This window comes from Haemaphysalis longicornis, unplaced genomic scaffold, assembly GCF_048455015.1.
Source record: "Haemaphysalis longicornis isolate Haplotype H1 unplaced genomic scaffold, Haemaphysalis longicornis Haplotype H1 scaffold_7, whole genome shotgun sequence".
Taxonomy (NCBI): Eukaryota; Metazoa; Arthropoda; class Arachnida; order Ixodida; family Ixodidae; genus Haemaphysalis; species Haemaphysalis longicornis.
Genome location: NW_027526422.1, coordinates 99,876,320 through 99,883,364, shown reverse-complemented (window position 1 = coordinate 99,883,364; position 7,045 = coordinate 99,876,320). Strand labels below are relative to the sequence as shown.

General features: G+C 44.3%; 2 non-coding genes across 2 annotated transcripts; one reads left to right on the top strand and one right to left on the bottom strand.

Annotated features, from left to right (window-relative positions):
• Positions 1-1,413: 1,413 nt before the first annotated feature.
• On the bottom strand, positions 1,414-1,501 carry Trnay-gua (transfer RNA tyrosine (anticodon GUA)). Its single transcript is given in 2 exon segments — positions 1,414-1,449; positions 1,465-1,501. It is a non-coding gene; the product is annotated as a tRNA-Tyr (tRNA).
• Positions 1,502-2,693: 1,192 nt separating this feature from the next.
• On the top strand, positions 2,694-2,781 carry Trnay-gua (transfer RNA tyrosine (anticodon GUA)). Its single transcript is given in 2 exon segments — positions 2,694-2,730; positions 2,746-2,781. It is a non-coding gene; the product is annotated as a tRNA-Tyr (tRNA).
• The last annotated feature ends 4,264 nt before the right edge of the window (positions 2,782-7,045 follow it).

Below are 7,045 nucleotides of genomic sequence, written 5' to 3'. Positions count from 1 at the left end.
TTTTCGGCTTGTCACATATATATGATAACATTAAAGATGAAAGAAAAGCAGAAATAACACGAAAGCTGGAGATAACCAAACCAGTCGTCACGCTTCACCGACGCCATGGGCCACAAGCACTTGCTGAACTACTGAGGGACAGAAAATTACTCTCTTTCTGCGCGAGGGACAAGGATGGTACGCTAACACATTTTTCTTTGTCGGCGCTCTATTTGTGCGGTTTTCATTATTTATCTAGTTATTTTATCTTTGTGTTTTGAAATGACCTGTGTTTTTGAAAGATTGGTGCGCAGCCGCGGCAATCCCGACAGGGGACACCAAAGTGGCCACTAGTCGTCTTATGTACACCCCGCAGCAAAATAAGCCGGGCCACTCGAGCGCGTGGCAAAATGCATCTCCGCGACATCTGACTGCACTTCTGGTGTCGAGACATCCATATGCGCGTGCGCGTCCAACCACGCTCGCTGGCCTGTATTTTTTTTCACTTCAAGCACCCAAGCTGATCACATTAGGCGTTTGGCCATAGGGGTCACTTTCTTCGCCAACATGCCTTGCTCTCACTCACTTCGAAGGAGCAGTGTGCGTTGCTAGCTCTGCCCCGATTGTTGAACAGATAGCCTGTCTTTCCCGTCTCGGTGACGATCTTGTGCCTCATATATCCCATCGCGTCTTTGTATTTTTTGCCTAGAACATGCAGTGTGTTGGTAACTAAAAATGGGCCCACCAAAATGAAAAGAAAAATTACGCGAGAAGTATATTATTTGAATACTGTGGGATAATAAGTCACCTTTCCAAAGTTCTAAAGCAGGTATGGAGGAAAAAACGCGAGCAGAGATGTGTGTGGTCATGGGTTTGACAACAAAAAAACAGAAATAGAAATAGGTTGTGATACGCGTTGAATTGATTGACACAGACACAGACCGACCGTTTCGCGTTTACACAGCGAAACAAACGCTATCGCCCTTAAAACTAATATATCAACATCTCGTTGCGATGCGTCCTTTATCAGAGCCAGGTAGAGAAAAGAAGGCTGCACTCTCGCTGTTCATTGCCGAAGTGTGTCCCAGCGGGACGTGTTGAGCACGCGAAGTTACCCCTAGCGGCAGGCGCTCAATGCTATCAGCTTCGCCGCTTGAAGCGAAAGCAAAGATATGGTTGGTCTACAGGGGTTGGATGCGCACGCTCACATCGATGTCTCGACACCAGAAGTGCAACGTGAGAAGTCGCGGCGATGCATTTTGCCTCGCGTTCGCATGCCCCGGCTTATTTTGCCGCAGGGTGAACGTTATAGTTACGTTCTTTTAATCGTTCATTGAGGCATCGTCCAGTTTGACCTACGTACGTTTTCTCACCGGTCAGCGGAACGGAATATCAATCAATCAACAAATTTCACCCACAAAGCAAAAAGTACGCTCCGTCGAGCCGGATTCGAACCAGCGACCTATGGATATCAGTTAATGCCTTCTACAGTCCACCGCTCTACCAACTGAGCTATCGACGGGCACGGAGGAAGGTTTTCGCTACTTTTTGCCCGTTTTCGCCGGCGAGGGAGGAAGTATAGCACGAGTCAGTGGTAATCTACACCCGGTGTCCTTGAGGCGGGCGGTGCCGCCACGCAGATTGCACGGCTGCCGGCTGCATAGCGATTCATCGCAGCCAGGTGTTTCTGTTGCTATTTGTGCCTTAGTTTCTTCTGCTACACGCTTGTATCTTGTATTAAGTAGTGTTTTATAGCATATAATGCCTTCTTTATCATTCAAGCGAGCTGGCGGCTTTAGCCACTAAGGCACGATGACGCGCCAAGCGGGAAGATGCGACAAGCATACCCACGCCCTGAAGTCCAGACTTCGAAGAGGAAGACATGTTATAAATAGAAACAGGGGTAATAACAAATATGTAATAAAGATTTTCAATCATTTTAGCGTGATTTCGCAGCTTTCCCGTGAATAATTCGACTTGCCCAACAGAAAATATCATCTGCATTTTCATATGCAGCAAGGAACTATGTTGCTATAAGGTTAAACAAAACTTCAGGTGAGTAGTCGCTAATTATTCATAATGGCGTACCATGTTATTCAAGACATGTTACGCATTTATCATGTTAAAATGTGTATTTCGCATTTGTTATTTCCGAACTCGTTGCCTAAAGAATCGATCTTGCCCGCGCTGCTCTTTTACAATCAATTTAATGAGAAAGGGTGGTAAATAATTAAAGCAAAAAGCAATGGATAAATGCCGGCAGTCATGCTGAGAAGGTTGATAATCCCTCCACGGAAGACGTGGAAAGCCATGGGACTACGAAGGAAATCTTCAGACTTGGAAAACAGCATAACTGGCTTTGCACGACACGTGGTGTATATATTGTTCTTTAAGGTTTGAAATCTTTAGAGATATTCCGCTATAATACGAGCGAACATCTAAAGCAAAACCACAAACTACAAATTACAAGTGAGACTGGATTGACCCGACATAAGGCAGTTCAAAGCACGTTAAAGTCGGAAATGTGTGAAAAAAGAGATAAGAAAGATGAAATAAATACCGGCTTCAATGAATCTCAATACAGTTCACCGCCCCATCGGCTGACTTTAAGCCATTGTGGCATCAGGCATTGTCGTAGCTGCGCCTACCGCAACAGCTGCACTTGATGACGTTTACGGCATGGAGCTGCGCGACGCTTGGCGGCATCCCCGTCCCCGTCGATAGCTCAGTTGGTAGAGCGGTGGACTGTAGAGGTGTCTCGCTGGTATCCATAGGTCGCTGGTTCGAATCCGGCTCGACGGAGGGTGTTTTTTTTTACTTTTATTACTTTCAACGTTAAATTCTAGGGTTACCCTAAGTCGGCACCACGCCGACAGTTTACAGCGTTTTCATCAGATTCCAGTGCCTTTTTTTAGAACAGTGTATCAACGACTCCTCTTTTGAAGACGTTACAAACTTAGCTATCGCAACACGAGCCGCCAGATACACACACTATAAAGGAGCAAGCCACGCCTGTTTAGGTAGGATCTGCGTGTCAGCGGAACTAGCTCCTTCTTGCATTGACTACGCTGTCGACGCGGTTGCTTTGTCGCATCATTGTTTCGTTTCCGTCTGCGTTGGCGGGAAAAAACAGCGGCAACCAAGGCTTAACTGGGATCTTTGGAAAATGAATGATAAGCTGTTAAAATCTGATAAGTTCCAAGCCACAGTTGTTGCAAGAAAAACAAAACTGGTAAATTCCGGCAACCAAAACATCGTGGAAGGGTGGGAATCCTTTAAAGGGACCCTGCAACACTCTTTGAGCAGTGCAAGTAAACCTGCGCGACGTTTAGATTACACTGCCAGGAATACCTGAGCCAAATATTACACGTTCACGTGAAGCGGTGAGCGCACAAATCGATGTGAAAGACGCGGAAAAACCAACCTCTCTCTCTTCAGTTGTCCTCATTATGCAACCCCTGGCATGGCCTAAGGGACGTCACATAGGCCATGGCTGCCCGATCGGCTGTCACTGGTCAACTTCGCGGCTAAATTCTCCCACTTCCTGAGACAGGTCTTCCTGAGACCTGAGACAGACTTCTTCCTGAGACAGACTTCCTGAGACAGACCACTTCCTGAGACAGACTTCCTGAGACCTGAGACAGGTCTTCCTCAGGAATCCTGAGGAAGACCTGTCTCAGGTCGAAACGTTGGAAATAAAATCTCCGAAGAGCGTACTTCTACTTTGTGTGTATATATATATATATATATATATATATATATATAGGGAGTAGTAGAACTTTGAAGATGGTAGAGAACACAAGAGAAGAAAAACTTCGAACAAGGTAAAAGCACCGTTTACCTTGTTCGAAGTTTTTCTTCTCTTATATATATATTTATATATATATATATATATATATATATATATATATATATATATATATATATATATATATATATAGGAAATGAGGGGCTCGTTGAAAATAACACAGAAATAAGGGTTGGCAGTCGAGAAAACCTCGGAAAGCAAAGGGGAGGATGTGGTAGATCATTGAAACAGATTAAGAATTTGGAAAGAAAGAAAGAAAGTGAAGAAAAAATGCCCGCCAGGTGGGATCCGAACCCACGACCTCCAGAATACCGGTCTGGTGCGATAACCACTACGCTACCGGCGGGGCGATTTTCCCATTCACTTTCTGGGGTATTTATGTTAGGTATGTTTGTTTCCTGTGCTTGGGGTGGTAGCCAGCGCCATTCGGACAAATCGGGGTGAAGGGGACCTTCTTTTTAAACCCCGGGTCGTGACTCGAGTGTCTACGACATGTCCAGGTCGTGGGTTCGGATCCCACCTGGCGGGCATTTTTTCTTCACTTTCTTTCTTTCTTTCCAAATTCTTAATCTGTTTCAATGATCTACCACATCCTCCCCTTTGCTTTCCGAGGTTTTCTCGACTGCCAACCCTTATTTCTATATATATATATATATATATATATATATATATATATATATATATATATATATATATATATATATATATATATATATATATATATATATATATATGTGTGTGTGTGTGTGTGTGTGTGTGTGTGTGTGTGTGTGTGTGTGTGTAACTAAACTGTATAAAATAAACAATAAAAATTGGTTAAACTATAACAGAAGTGACGAAAAGTATTTGTCTTGTGACTTTTGGTTGTGACATCACGATCCTCAGCTGTTGTTTGTCGGATAGGGCGTCCAATTCTCCACGCGCAGCCCACGCGCCATCTACTGCAATCTTTCATTACTGTTGAACAAATTGGAATGCCGCCAGGAGCTACAGTTGCGCGGGCGACAGCAGAAGACGGCGTGATTTGTTTCTAGAGTGGATGTAGTATTTAATCTGCTGTCGCGAAAATCAAGCGTCCATCTCATTTTTAATAACGGAACACTAAATCTCCCTTATGTATTCGTTTTGCTCCTCAGATCTCTGTACCATTTTTTTGCTTCAACCATGTGGACAAATATAAACTCTGCCACTTGGTCTAGACGCTTAAAAATTGTTGTGGGTATATACATGTCTCGTTCAACTCGTGCATCACTTTGGCCTAGCAGCTGAATCGAGTGACAGGCAGACAAACAGACATGCAGACAGACCAAAGCTCCGCGTTAAGTAGCCCAAGAAAGACTATCGTGTTTAAAAGCTGTGGTACGCAAATTAATGTTGCGCGCCATAATCACCCGCAGGAAAAAGGTATTCCCAAATTAATTGTGGGCACCGGAATCACCCCCAGAAAAAAAGCTAACAGCGGCGGAAGGGAAGGGTTCTGAGAATGGGTGGCGGGCCGCCGAAAGTACTAGACGCGTCTGCTGTAAGTCGCCGGGAGCGCTAAGCTTTTTTTCGCTTCGCTATGAGTGAGGACGCAGCGGGCGCTAGAAGTTCAAGGGCGAGAAAGTATGGAACAGCGGAAGAAACATGAGCAGCCGGAAACGCCACTCATCGTCACCGTCGTAGCCAAGAGGGGCCCTACGACAGCAAAAGGAAGCTTCAAAAGAAATTTCAGCTGCAGTTTAACAGAAGGCCGAAATGGCCATTCGCACTCACATTTTTCTTCGAGGGCTCTAAGTCTCCGCTGGAATTTTTTGTAGAATTTTTTTTTGTTTTCCCAACGCAAACTTGAAAATAGAAATGGGCGGCTCTCGCCTTGCAGAGAGCACAACATATGTCCTGACCAATCCCTAGGGTGGACTTGTTCATGTAATTAAAAGCGCTCGTACAATGTTACGCAAACTGTCCATGTCACGAATGTTTTTGTGGGAAGCTTTGTGTTATTTAGAATAAATTGGGAGGCGCTCAAGCACTCAAAACTGTTAGTGAGTAGGCTGCGGGGACTACCCCGAAATATCACAGGTATTTTGCTTCCAAACAGTGTTATCATATCGCTTGATTGATTAACGAGAAAAAACCAAGCTATTTTTTTTTTCAAATCATGCTTGCTCTAGATACGGTAAATTTGCTACACCTTTCATCGCTTAACCACTGTTCATCTACAGGGCCTCGCGATAAATAAGAACCTACCAGAGCAACCGCGCTTAAATACGAATAATCTTCACTTGCCTTCGAACAAGCGCAAGTAAACATGACACGTTGGCATTTCGCACTCACACAACGCCACCACAAACACACGCGTGTAATTTCATTAGCGTATCAATTATTTATTGTTCACTTTTACGGAAATACTCACTGAGGCAAGGAATAAACACAAAATAAAATTGCTTACATCGCGCGCAAGCAAAAAGCAACATTATACAATAGTTAAAGATAGAAGCCCAACACAAAGAAACACGCTACATTTTCAAGATGGTGATGGACTACAGACAGCGAGGCGTCAAGGTGATTGGGGGCACACTACTCCAACCTGATATCGTGCGAGCAACTGGGGAGCGGGGATACAAAAACAGTCTATACGTTGTTGGACATTTTGAACTAGGGGTGAAAAATAACCAGCTTTAATGTATAGCCGGTGAAGAGGACACACGTTGTTTCACTTGTTGTTTCGCAGAAGCCAAAAATATTCCGCGAAGAACAAACACACAGTCATGTCGTAAGTGCCCTTGAAACGTTGTAAATCCCAGAAATTGGAATATTTCAACAACATTTTATAGAGTGCGCACAACGGAGTATCCGGGAAATATTTGTTAGCTTTATCAAGTGTTTGATACCCAAAACAGGCCGAGGTATTGTGAAGAAGATACAAGAACAACTCTGCACATGCGCCCAACCTAGGAGACGGAAACCTGTATATATAGTGTCACGTAGCCAAATACGACGCACTTATCTTAGAAAAAAAACAAGTTTATTGGAGCGACCTTGTGCTCCCCTAACAACTCAAAGAATACACAGGCGACGAAGCAGCTGTCATAAAGTCTACGTGCGCAGGAGAGTGTCGGCGAATCGAAAACCGCGGCGGCTGCTCGGGGATATTTATCTTTCGGCACGATTGTTTCTCGAAGCGTCTGATACTACCAGAACACTCAAAATCAAAGATTACTCTAGGCTAGTGACGTCAAGGCCAAACACTTTCCCTATCAAAGTAAGAGAGCCCGT